Source organism: Neolamprologus brichardi, chromosome 12 (assembly GCF_056152115.1).
Source record: "Neolamprologus brichardi isolate AB-2024 chromosome 12, ASM5615211v1, whole genome shotgun sequence".
Lineage (NCBI taxonomy): Eukaryota > Metazoa > Chordata > Actinopteri > Cichliformes > Cichlidae > Neolamprologus > Neolamprologus brichardi.
Window position 1 is genome coordinate 5,761,412 of NC_142115.1, and position 14,265 is coordinate 5,775,676.

Below are 14,265 nucleotides of genomic sequence, written 5' to 3' on the forward strand. Positions count from 1 at the left end.
TAGAGTTGGTCTGACAACATTGCTTGTTAAGCATCTTCTTTCCACATTTCCTGTGGAGTCTGTGAGGTAAAATTAGGCGGGCATGTATCAAATGCTATTTCACGTAGGATCTGATCAGGATTTTATAATTACTTACTGTAAATACTGGCAAGACAAATTATGGGTTCCCATCATTGGTAGCTAGAGCTAGTGTCCATAATCATCTCTTAACTACTCCATGGTAATTTGACAGTAGAATAAATTCAATAGAATAGAATAAATAATAAAGAGACACTAAATTACATCTAAGGGATGAAAGTTTTTAAACCTTCCAGGCCCTGTGTGAAAAAGTAATTATGCCCTGAACCTAACTTTTTGTGCCACTCTGAGTTATAGGGAGGTGGAGTTGTTGGAGTATTGCCCTGCTGAAACAACCTAAGTGTCTTTGAGTTTCAGGTGGTCATACATTCTCCTTCAGGATTTTCTTGTTGAGAGCAAAATTTAGAGTTCCATCATTTACAGCAGGTACTGTATTTTTCGGACCATAAGGTGCACCGGATTATAAGGTGCATTAACCCTGGAGAACCCAATGGGGTCGGCTCTGACCCCATGGGTTCTCCAGGGTTTAGCGAAACAAAACAGTCAGATAAGTCAGACTTCATCTCATTCTTCTTGCTTCCTCCACTTCTGTACCATTGATTCATTAATGTTGAATTCTCTCGCAGCTGCTCTATTCCCGTGTTGTTGCAGTATATTAATGACTAGCCTCGTATTGTAAATGGATTATCTCAGTTGTTCTCCTGACTGAAGTTTGTTGCGTTTACAGTTTCCCGCCATGCAATTGCATTTGCCCCTAACCATCAGGAAGCCTCGCCATAACTTTTATTGAGTGGAAAAAAGTTAGCGTTCATCCTCCAGCTTCACTGTTTATGTTATGCTAACATAGCTGTGTCGCTAGCGATCACGTAGCACATCATTATAGACCAGCTAGCCCAACTTCAGTAACCCTACAAACATCACTGCTGTTTAGTTTTCTGTCTTCATTTATGTTGGAAGTGATAGCAGAGCTGTACGTTTTAATGTTTTCAGAAATCTTTCAGTCAGAACATGCTATATTATGTTTAAGTGGAAACTAGCGAGCTAACTTCCTGCTAACTTCTAACTCCATTAAATTTAATAAATTATGTTTTCATGGATGCCTGGATGTTAAACTTCATTGTTACACCTGGTAAAGCAGCAACGCTGATCATTTTATTAAATGATTAGACAGGGAGGAAGAAAAACAGAATACACAGACACGGGACACAGACTGTCAAAGTAAAACAGGAAATACATGAATGTAGAGACAAGGATGACAAGAGGTGATATGAGGGAAACAAGGGAGGCACACCTAAACACATTACCAGACCTTAACTAAAGCGATTCATATTAAATAATTACAAACATAAATACGGAGTCACTCCGGACCATCACACTTTCCTATTATTGAACCATGAACACTAACTGTAACTGAGCCAAGTGAGGCCAGCAGTTGTTGTTCTGGGTCTTTTATGGCCTCCCGGATGAGTCGTTGCACTCCTGGGAACCTTCATCACTGTTCCACACTTACTCCATTTGTGAATAATGGTTCACTGGAGTACCAAAGCCTTAGAAATTATTTTTATAACTGTCAAAGGAGCTCACTACGATGACCTGGATGACTGAGAACCTTCAGAGACATATTTTTATAACTCTTTCTTTCTGTTAGATTTCACTGGCTTTGTTTCTCAGTTGCATGATGCGTTGCTTTTTAAGATCTTTTTGCCTTCTCTTTGTCAGACAGGTTCTATTTCGGATATGATTTATTGTCTCAACTTGTCTAGAAATAATCGGGCCTGAGTGTGGTTAGTGAAACTGATCTCAGCTTTCCAAAAAATACGGTTAAAGCTTCATAATTTAACATATAAGTATGACAACTATGCAAAAAATGTAAGAAAGAAAGAAAGAAAGAAAGAAAATATGTTTTCACAGCACTGTATGCTATTGTATGTACCACCTGCATGCAATAATCCTGTAAGAATGAATTGGGTTTTTTTTTCAAAGGGCAGACAAAGACACTAAAGGGTGATGAAAGGAACGGTGGATACATGTAATATTTTGGAATCATTCATTACTTTGGCTTTTATCTTTATAGTCAACAAGCAGCAGCCTGGGTAGCAACCAACAAAAATTATTGTATCACAAGGTTAGAGCTCTTTGTCAGACATTACTTACTGTTGTGGCCATTTTTGTTGAATGTTTATAAAATGCAATTTGTATTAATTTTTGTTTTTTCTTTAAAGTTGTAAGAATATGTTGACCTAGTTTTGTTTATGTAAATTTGTAATTCATTTTATTGGAAAGTGATTGGTTTAATGGCTTATGGACCCTCCCATTAATCATGGGATTAAGAGCACCCTGGAAGGGTGTGGTAAGGATACTTTTTGTTTGCCAAATGTCTGCTGGGGTGTCGGGAGGGTGAGGAAATGATTTTTTTGACCACTTTTGAAGTTGTTAAAGCAAATTAAGTTAACATTCGTTTAATTTTAAGTTTTAAGAAGTTATTTGGTTGATTTTTGTTTATGATTTTGCACGAAATAAAGACATATGATTTAAAACAATGAAATCAAAGTGCGTTCTAAAACAAACCTCCCGTTGCCACCCACGGCCTTTTCTTGGACCTTTCTTTTTTGGTGTTTGGAACATAAAAGGCCTTGACATTTAAGTCAAAAAATCATTTGATTCGCTTGGATATCAACTTGGAATCTGGGAGAAACTTGCAAGATTGGACTTGGAAGATTGCATCTTCGCAGAATGGACTGAAAAAATGACGCAAAGTTCGTGAGTAAATATGAAACTTTGTTTGGAAGAGCCGAGATGCTGAGCTGCAACATGAAGCATTTGTATTGAACAATTATCTTTTGGACCGTGTGAAATGTCTTTTGTGGTTAAAATGGAGGAACAAGAAAGAGAGCTTTTTAATTTGATTAAAAAACGCAGAGCGAAACTTGGCGTTCTGACAAAAAAACGAAATGACATTAATGCTCTCGTTGATGCTGGAGAATCAAAAGCTTCCATAGATGAACACATGAAAACATTTAATGATTATTTGGGAGAGTTTATGGACTTACAGACTTCAGTTCAAAAATTGCTGAATGATGATGAAAAGGAAACAGACCACAGCGATTGGTATGAACCTAAGCTGATCGGTTTTAAAGACTTTCTGCATGAAATCGACACTTGGATAAATGCAGACCCTGATCCACAAAAGGATGAAGTTGCAGCCTCTAATGTTGAATCAAAGGTAGCATCTCATGACAGTGACATTGCGCCGCATGATAGTGTCTCACAAGTAGCGCAAGAAACGAGCGACATGATTTCTGAACGAGTTGCTAAACCTGTCAGCAAGGGCTCTAGTAAAGCGCCCAGTAATGTTACTGCAGCCTTAAGTTTAAGGAGTAAAAGCTCGCGTGCAGCTTCAATGGCGCTGATGGAAGCTGAGTTGGAAAGAGCCGCTTTGAAAGCGGAGGCGGACGCACTGCAAGAAAAACATGCGCTCGAACTGGAAGAAGTTCAATTAAAAGCAAGAAAAGAAGCATTGGCTCTAAGAACTAAGTTGGTTATGGCAGATGCAAAAATGCAAATTTTCACCTCTGCTCAGGACCAGCAGAGCCTTGATTCCAGGGCTGAGGTTGAATCAGAAGCTCCTTCTGGAACATCTACTGAGTTCATACCTGCTGCTACCGCTCAAAAGGCTCCAAGAACAAAGAAAGCCCCTTTAGTTCATTCACCTGTGCCAATGCCCCTAGAGACACATGCACCTGCTAAGGTTAAACCAGAAGGGGAAAGCCCAAGGCCAATCTCTTCTCAGCTTGATGTCCGCAGCAGTGCCCTAACAGAGATCATGAGAAAGCAAAATGAGATTACTGAGATGCTTGTAAAACAACAGAGGTTGTCACTGCTTCCAGCAATAGCAATTCCTGTTTTTGGTGGTGATCCTTTGCATTTTAGATCCTTTCTTAAGGCGTTTGAGCAAGGAATAGAAACTAAGACTGATAACATGCAGGATAGGCTTTATTATTTAGAACAGTTTACTACAGGACAGCCCAGAGTTTTAGTGAGAAGTTGCATGCACATGAGTCCACAGACAGCTTATGTTGAGGCAAAAAAACAGCTTGAGTGGAATTTTGGTAACAGAGCAAAGATAACATCTGCATTTATAGACAAGGCTCTTAACTGGTCAGTTTTAAAGTCTGATGATGCTTCAGCATTACGAGCTTACACATTCTTTCTAAGAAGCTGCTTCAACACAATGGATGAAGCTGGGTTTCTTGATGAGCTGGAAAATTCAACCAATATGAGGATTCTTGTTTCGAAGTTGCCTTTTAGACTTCGCGATAAATGGCGAATAATAGTTGTTGATATAACAGAAAAGTGCAATCGCAGAGCAAGATTTAAAGATCTTCTTGATTTTCTTGAAAAGCAAACAAGAGCTGCATTAGATCCTGTTTTTGGAGAGAGTCAAAACACAAAAGAAAAGATGGCTTCAAAACCATCAAAGGCACCGTTTAAAACCAAAAGCAGTAGCTTTGCTACTTCTGTTGCTGTAGTTTCAGAACAGAACAATGACAAACACAAACTAGAACGTTTTCAAATAAGCCATGAAGATAAAGGCTTGGATCAAACTCGGTGCTTGTTTTGTGACCAAAATAATTTTTTGGACGTATGTGACTCATTCAAACTGAAAGCCAACAAAGAAAAGGTGACATTCCTTAAGAGTAAAGGTTTATGCTTTGGTTGCTTACAGAGAGGCCACATGAGTAAAGCTTGTCCACATCGTTTGACGTGCCACACCTGTAATAAAAATCACCCTACTGTTCTCCACATACACTCAAAAGAACGGCAGTGGCAAGCAGCTAAAGCTGTCTGTAAAGAATCATCAGTCTCAAATGCTCTTGTTTCTTTGAACTTTGGTAGCCATACTGGGGCCGGGGCCAGGGCTAATGAATGTGCCTTGTCAGTTGTTCCAGTAAAAGTGAAGTTGGAAAATGGGACGAAGGTTGTTGAGACATATGCCTTTCTTGATCCCGGCAGCTCTGCAACTTTTTGCACCGAGGCGTTGATGATGCAGTTAAATGCATCTGGAAAGAAAGTGGAAATCATGTTAAAGACTATGGGTCAAGAAAGGCCAGTAAGTAGCTATAAACTTTTTGGTATGGAAGTAGCTGCTTTAAAACAGAATGAGTATGTGAGGTTGCCTGACGTGTACACTCAAAAGGCTATTCCTGTCACTAAAGAAAATATCCCTAAAGAACAAGACTTAAGGAAATGGCCTTACTTAAAAGATGTTGAGTTGACACCGATAAATGCTGGCATTGGGCTGCTTATTGGTGTGAATTCGCCCAAAGCGCTGGAACCTTGGAGAATCATTAACAGTGAGGGTAGTGGACCCTATGCTGTGCTAACTCGTCTTGGTTGGGTTGTCAATGGGCCACTCAATCAGGGTAGTCAAAAGGATGAGCATGATGCTAGTTTTGTCCAGGTAAACCGCATCTCTATAAGTAGTTTAGAAGAAATGCTGGTTAAACAGTATAATCAAGATTTTGTGGAGAACCAGTGTAATGAGCGTGCAGAAATGTCTGTAGAAGACAAACAGTTCATGAACATAATGTCAGAGTCAGCTGTGCTTAAAGATGGTCATTATTACTTGAAATTACCTTTTCGTAAACCTGAAGTAAGAATGCCAAACAACAAGCAGGTGGCTCAGCAGAGGGCGCAATATCTGCTAAAACGGTTTCAGAAGGATCAGTTATTCTTTGAAGAATACAAAGAATTCATGCACAATGTTAGTATGGAGGTACATTCAGAAATTATACCACAAGAACAGTTGAAGCATGAGGAAGGAAAGGTGTGGTATATACCTCATCATGGGGTCTACCACCCCCGCAAGAAAACACTGCGTGTTGTGTATGACTGTGCTTCAACATTTGCTGGAGCATCACTGAACAAAGAGCTATTACAAGGCCCAGATCTGGCTAGCACTTTATTAGGTGTGCTGATTCGCTTTCGGAAGGGTCCAATAGCGCTTATGACAGACATTAAAGGGATGTTTCATCAGGTCAGAGTAGCTGAGGAACACGTAAACTTTTTACGTTTTTTCTGGTGGCCCGATGGTGACATCACAAAACAGCTGGTGGAACATAGGATGTTAGTCCACATTTTTGGTGCAGTATCCTCCCCTAGCTGTGCCACCTATGCACTACTAAAGACTGCTGATGACAACCAACATCTGTACCCAGAGGAGGTTATACATACAATCAGGCACAGTTTTTATGTAGATGACTGTCTTAAATCTACCCAGTCTGTTGAGCAGGCCGTCTCACTTTATCAGCAGCTTACTGAGGTGTGTGCCAAGGGGGGATTTAAGCTCAATAAGTGGGTATGTAGTGATCGCTCTGTCCTCTGTCAGATCCCGGAGGAAAATAGAGCCACAGGTGTAAAGATGCTGGACCTTAGTCGGGACCAGCTCCCCACTGAAAGAGCCCTCGGTGTGCAGTGGGATATTGAACATGATGTTTTCACATTCAGTATTGTGAACAAGGACAAACCACTTACAAGACGTGGTATTCTGTCCAATGTCAGCTCCATTTACGACCCTTTGGGTTTCTTAGCTCCAGTCATTCTGCCTGCAAAACAAATTCTGCAACATCTATGTAAACTGAGGTTTGGCTGGGATGAGACAATACCAGCAGAAATGACACAAACTTGGCAAAAATGGGTTGAGGATTTAGTTCTTCTTAACAAGTTTAGTATCAGTAGATGTGTCACACCCAAAGGATTTGGGGAGATAAAAGGTGCACAGCTGCATCACTTTTGTGATGCCAGTGAAACTGGGTATGGTGCTGTATCATATCTTAGGCTATCTAATAGCAAGCAGGAAGTGTGTGTTTCCTTTATTATTGGTAAAGCAAGGGTGGCACCGTTAAAACAAGTCACCATCCCACGTCTTGAGCTGGCTGCTGCAGTTTTAGCTGTGCGCTTGGACAAAATGCTGTCAGTTGAACTTAAGCTTAATCTGAGTGAATCAGTCTTTTGGTCTGACAGCACAACTGTGCTACAGTACATTGCAAACACAACCACACGGTTCAAAACATATGTAGCTAACAGAGTTTCCATCATTCATGCTTTGACAAAAGTTGAGCAGTGGAGGTACATTAGTTCAAAGCTGAATCCAGCTGATGCAGCCTCTCGAGGAATGACGGTTGGCTGTTTCCTGAAATCTTCCACCTGGATCAGTGGTCCAGAATTTCTCAGTAAACCTGTTGTTCGCTGGCCAGTAGGCAAAAATTATGTATCTGTCCATTTGGAAGCTGACCCAGAAATAAAAGGGGAGGGCCTGATGTGTGCAGCTGTGCTGAAAGAAGATGTGTGTCCCACTACTAAGCTGCTGATGTACTTCTCCAGCTGGACAAAATTAAAAAGGTGTGTGGCATGGATCCTGAAAGTAAAAGAAAGACTTAGACTTAAACTGCAAACAACGTTGGACACGCACTGTGGAAAGCAAATATGTGCTAAAGAAGATGGGAACACTCTGCTCAAAGCTGATGATTTGTCCATGGCTGAGGAGGCTATAGTGAGTTTTGTGCAGAGAAAACATTATGCTGATGAAATGACTGCCCTAAACTCCAGCACTGTAAGGAAGTCAAGTCATCTGTATAAGCTTGATCCTGTAGTTACTAATGGTGTCCTGAGAGTGGGTGGAAGACTGAGCAAAGCAGATTTACCCGAGGAAACAAAACATCCTGCAATTTTGCCAAAAGAAAGCCACGTTTCAAAGCTTATTCTTCAACATATTCATGAAAAGGTTGGTCACAGAGGAAGAAATCACATGCTTTCAACCCTTCGCCGTCAATACTGGATCCCTCATGCTAATTCAGCAGCTAGAAAAATAATCAAAGACTGTATAGTGTGTCAAAGACAACGGCAAAAGCCAGGTGAGCAGAAAATGTCTGATCTTCCTATTGACAGAATCTCAGCTGATCTTCCACCATTTACTTATGTTGGTGTTGATTATTTTGGACCAATAGAAGTAAAGAGAGGCAGGAGTCTTGTTAAGAGGTATGGAGTTCTTTTCACATGCCTAACCTGTTGTGCAGTTCACCTGGAGGTGGCACATTCTCTTGATACAGGTTCCTGCATTAATGCCATCAGGAGATTCATCTGCCGCAGAGGACAAGTCAAGGAAATGCGGTCAGACAATGGAACCAACTTTGTCAGCTCAAATCGTGAGTTAAAACAAGCTATGTTAGAGCTAAACCAAAGTAAAATCCAAAAAGGTTTAGCACAGGATGGCATAAAGTGGACCTTTAACCCGCCTTACGGGGCCCATCATGGTGGAGTATGGGAGCGCCTGGTGCAAGAAATAAAGAGAATATTATGCTCTATCACAAACCAGCAAATACTAGATGATGAAACCTTACATACAGTTTTGTGTGAAGTGGAGGCTGTACTGAATGACCGCCCAATCACACCTTCTTCTGATGATCCCAATGATGTAGAAGCTCTTACTCCAGTTAAAAGGCAAACCTGTGCTGCCACCAGGTTTATTCAAAAAAGAGGATATGTATCTGCGAAGACGATGGAAACAAGCCCAGTATATTGTGGATCTGTTCTGGAAAAGGTGGGTGAAAGAATACCTTCCTATGTTGCAGGAACGACAAAAATGGAACAAGATTCGTAGGAACTTTTGCATTGGTGATGTTGTGCTTATTGTTGATGGAGCTGCACCAAGAAATTCTTGGCCCGTTGGCCGCATCACTGAAACCATGGCCGATGTACACGGAGTTGTTCGCCGTGTTCGAGTTAAGACACGAACAAATGAGCTGGAGAGGCCAATCAACAAAATATGTCTCCTGGTGGAGGCCATCTAGAGGAAACAATGAATGTTTGCCTCCAACTGAGCCAAGTTCTGGAACCTCTGGCTCTACATTCACACTGACACTCACTTTGCTCTACACTCCATTATGCAACATACACCTTTTTTCAATACACACAAAGCAAACACATGAACAACAAAGACCTGAAATCATAGAACAATGACTTTTTTTGTTTTTGTTTGTTTTTATGAAGACATGGACTACTGAAGAAAATTATCGGTATTGCACTTTGTGATGGCCACTCAGACAGATATAATTCATGTTACACAGGAATTAGGGGCCGGAATGTTGTGGCCATTTTTGTTGAATGTTTATAAAATGCAATTTGTATTAATTTTTGTTTTTTCTTTAAAGTTGTAAGAATATGTTGACCTAGTTTTGTTTATGTAAATTTGTAATTCATTTTATTGGAAAGTGATTGGTTTAATGGCTTATGGACCCTCCCATTAATCATGGGATTAAGAGCACCCTGGAAGGGTGTGGTAAGGATACTTTTTGTTTGCCAAATGTCTGCTGGGGTGTCGGGAGGGTGAGGAAATGATTTTTTGACCACTTTTGAAGTTGTTAAAGCAAATTAAGTTAACATTCGTTTAATTTTAAGTTTTAAGAAGTTATTTGGTTGATTTTTGTTTATGATTTTACACGAAATAAAGACATATGATTTAAAACAATGAAATCAAAGTGCGTTCTAAAACAAACCTCCCGTTGCCACCCACGGCCTTTTCTTGGACCTTTCTTTTTTGGTGTTTGGAACATAAAAGGCCTTGACACTTACAGTCTGCACACTTTTTAACAGTATATACTGCTGTGGTGAGTTTATACTTGACTTGTTTTCTGCTTGGCCGTCACCTAAGGATTTACATCCCTGATAAGCAGAAGGAGTCTCAGTGTCTGTTTAACGTCTCCCATTACAATGGTCTGTGTGTGTGGAGTATAAGGCCCATCTGTAGTGCACATGCATACAACTGAGAAAGTGACACTACTCTTACTAATGTGATATGATTGAAATATGTGATTAATACATGAGAAAAGAAATCTGCCACCACAGGGTGTACCTTAGGTAAGTAACTTTCACAACCTGAAAATTAAAACTATTTAAGAGGTGTAATCTAATCTCCTTTGTTTTATATATTTTCTAAATTTAAAGATATTAGAGATACAAAACTTAACTTAAAGACATAAATCAAAGCCTCAAAAGAAAATCTTTATATTTTTAAACATGTGCCTTATTTTGCCATTTTACTGGGCTTAAAACATGCTTTAAATCAGCACAATGGTTATGAAGCGTAAGAGTAAGAGTAACCCGCATGGAAATTGCCCTCGTCAAGGTAACATTGTTTTTGCCAGAGACATTCGCAGATTATATTCTGCAGAAGTCTGGGACTACATTTAATAGTGCCTGTCATGCTACTGTGTATACTGGAGCACTTTTCATCAGGAAAATGTGCTTTTCATGTAGGATTTAGCCTCCTAGTTAATTGGCAGCAGACAATACTTACTGCAAACAACAACGTTTCCAGGTTCAGCACTAGCCTGTCTCTGAAAGCCAAGGGTAGTCATTGTGTCGCCACTGTGTGGAGATAAATCATATCACACATCCAAAACAAAGAAACACATAAGTGTGTGATTATTAAAATAAATGTCACAATGTGACAGCCATACTCATGACTTACTGGGCTCCTAGAACTGTTTATACAAAAACAGACCACCTCCTTATGATGCCAGAATATTTTACACTTCCTTTTTATTTATGTTGGTTGTTGATGAGGTATGGTGGGACTTTATGCAAATAATTTATCAGCATGCTCAACAATACAGTAAGACAAAGTATTGCACAAGATTGTACAGCTGCTTGGTGTCAATTATGTTGTTCATTCTACAAAAATAACTTATACTTTCAGTCTTTATGTGACAGCTTGGTTTGTAAGGAGTACGTCAGACCTATTCTTGGTGGTAGTAGCAGAGCTGCCGTTTGTCACTGGTTTTTAGGTGGGGACGAGTGGCAGATAGTTTCTGGTTTGGTGGCCTCAACATCACCTCTGTCCTTTGTGCCAATGATCTGATGGTTTCGTCAGTAGCTGACCTCCAGCCTGTTCTGGAGCAATGTGCTGGCAAGTGTGAAACGAGCGGGACAAGAATTAGCACCCTCAAGTCAGAGGCCATGGTTATCTGTCAGAAAAGTGCCCGCTCCGAGTCAGAGGGGAGTTGGTCCCCCAAGTGGAAGAGTTTAAGCACGGTGTGGCAGTTGGTAATTTGTTAGGGGTTCAGAGAAGAGCTGCTATCCCTCCGCATCAGTTGCCAGCCGTTTGAGGTGGCTCAGGTATCTGATTAGGACACCGTCTAGGCGAGGTGTTTCAGACATGCGCTACTGGCAGGAAGATTTTTATATGGCACTCTGTAAATAATATTGAATTGAATTAAATATTAATATTAGTTTCATTTTCACATTTTTGCATTCAGAGGGAACAGGGTGTATCTAAGGTCTCAGTCAACACTTTTGTAGCAACAGAAAGCCCGAGGTTTCAAGGGCTTTTGGAAAGGAAGTATAAATCCTTTTTTAGTTTATGGCTTAGGAAAAGGAGAGGCTAGTTCATTACCATGAGGATAGGAAAAGCTCTGTGAAACGCATCTGACATAGCAACTAGTTTTAGCTATTCTTGGCCAGCCTTGAGGAAATGATGCTCCAAGCTTTGTGTATTTGAATTTCCAGTTTGACATCCTCCCCCATTAAATGCATTCATTCAACACTCTGCTCTCATCTACCAAAAGGCTTGTGACTGAAGTTCCTGTCAACAAAAACACAAGCGGCAGCTTGTGTAAATTATTACAACGTGGCAGAATCAGTGTTGCCAACTCCTCAGTAAGGAAAATCGCTATTGGTTGTCCTAAAAGTCGCTAGAAGTTGCTAAATGACGTCATCACCTAATTTGCATAATTGGTCATTATTATTGGTCATGTTATCACGAAATAACATCGTGGACGAGACATAAAGTGAGCAAAAAACGTCCTAAATGCATTTAGAATTTATTTAGAACTACAAATTAAATTTCTTTTAGCAATTATTGTTTTTTGTAATGTCTTTCACGTCTTTTTTTAGGGGGTCTGAAAACTCGCTAAATATAGCGACAAAGTCGCTAAGTTGGCAACACTGGGCAGAATGTTGGAGGCATAACTCATAATTAACTTTTGCTGAAGAACCACAGCCTGAGCATTCTGTTCGAGGACGTCGTCTATTCCCACACCCTGTCTTCCACTTTTTCCACTATTTGGGTTATTTGCGTGCTCCTTTAATTAACGTGATAATGTCTGTCAATCAAAACCCGGTAACGTGCCAGCAAAGCAGCTGCTGCCTAAGCTGATTTGTCTTTCTTGCCAACTTACTTTACATGTATTTAACACTTAATGATCAACAAAATCTGGAAACCTTGTGGGATTTGAAATGTGCTCCAATCCTCAGTTAGCCTGTTTCATCCGTTCCATCTGCCTGATTATGTTTTGCAATCACAAACCTCTAGATTTTGCTTCTTTGGCAACTTTTAAAATAAATGTCTACTCTGATGTCCAGCAGCACAAATGGACATTTGTTTACATTACAGGTTTTCTTTCAATTGTTTACCTTTTTTCTCCAAATTGGTCTATTTTCACTGAAATACACTTCCTGTAGGTGCAAGGATTTTTGGACAGTGGCACTTCTTGTATTTTTGCTTCTATACATTTACCACAATGGCTTTTAAATCAAATAGTCAAGATGACACTGAAGTGCATTCAACTTTAATTCAAAGAGCTTTACAAAAGTATCACACTTGGACACTTGGGAGAGATGCATGAGAGGGTCACAGCAAGTCTCAAAATGGTGGTGTATTACACAGCTTTTTATACGTTCTACTGGCCCCCACCTGGTCGTAAACCTAAACATTCACAGTCCCTTATCTGTCATGGCGCCTAAGTTATGACCTCGGGCTCCCTGTCTTTCTACCCCCTACAAGGGTGGGGGCACAGAATGTTGTCTGCTTTTGCTGTTACCGGCCCCAAGGTCCTTCGCACGCAACATTCTCAGAAATGATTTAAGCAGTCTGACATGACAAGAAAACAGTGTAAAACATTCACAGCAGATAAATGGCGGCGCCCACCTGTCTAACAGAACCCAAAGATGGTCACATTCTTTTAATCCCCAAAGATATACTGGAACATTTGTCTAACATACTACAAAGCTGGTCATGTTCTTTAACCTAAAAATATAAGGAAAACTAAGCTACATACTTTGCACACAACCTAGACTAAGGAATATATTTATGTTCTACATCTGTTTAACATAATTCGTCTACCTTGACTCTGGGTATAAGATAACATAGTTTGAATAATGATCTCACAGAAAACAGAATGAAACACAAGGACAACAAGACACCCTGTGTTTTGGGTCATTATCCATTTGCTCTGAAGTGCTGTCCTCCGTGTTTGACAGCCAAATCCTGCTTCTTCTATCAGCAGTCAAATTATCAATAAACCCTAATGACCTGGTTCCACTGGCAGCCATACATGCCATAAGATATTTTATAGATGATGCAGAATGCTGCATCACCTACTCCATACTTTTCTCTTCCCATCATTCTGGTGCCAGTTCATTTTGTTGATCTTTGTGCATTTTCCCCCCTGAATTGTGGAGACCCTTTTAGCTGTTTTTTCACACAGGTTAATGTAGGTTTGAATTTCCCCCCTTAATAATGAAAACCTTAATTTAGTGTTTATCTTTGTCTAATTTTTACATTTGTTTGTCAATCCGAAACATTTTAGTGTGACAAACACAAAACAAATAAATCATGAAGGGAACAAACACACTATAGATATATGCAACACTCCTCACTGTACTGTATTGCTAATACCTACCTCAAAATAGCAATACATATACATGGTTAAGTGTAGAGATGAGGACAGTCACACAGTTGCTTGTAAGGCAGTGAGCCCTTCTTTTTTGGTTGAAACCACTGTATCTTCACCTACTTTATGAAAATAAAACTCTTGGTGTCAAGTAAAACTGTGATTTACTAACAACACACTTTGTAATTTTACAATTTTAGTTTGCTATTATCACCATTTTTTCCTCCACACACACAGGAAACTTATATGAAAGCGAGTGACAAGAAGGTGCAAATTAAAAGCATCTCTGAAGAAGACACGAGTAGCTGAGAAATCCCAAAGCACAGGAAAAAGATTTGTTTTGTTTAACTCTTTACTCAAGAGCAGAGCTTCTAACACTATCCTACATTCTGATGCATTGGCATCTGTAACAGACTCTTACAGTATGACAAATATTATGTATTAGATGCTTGACATG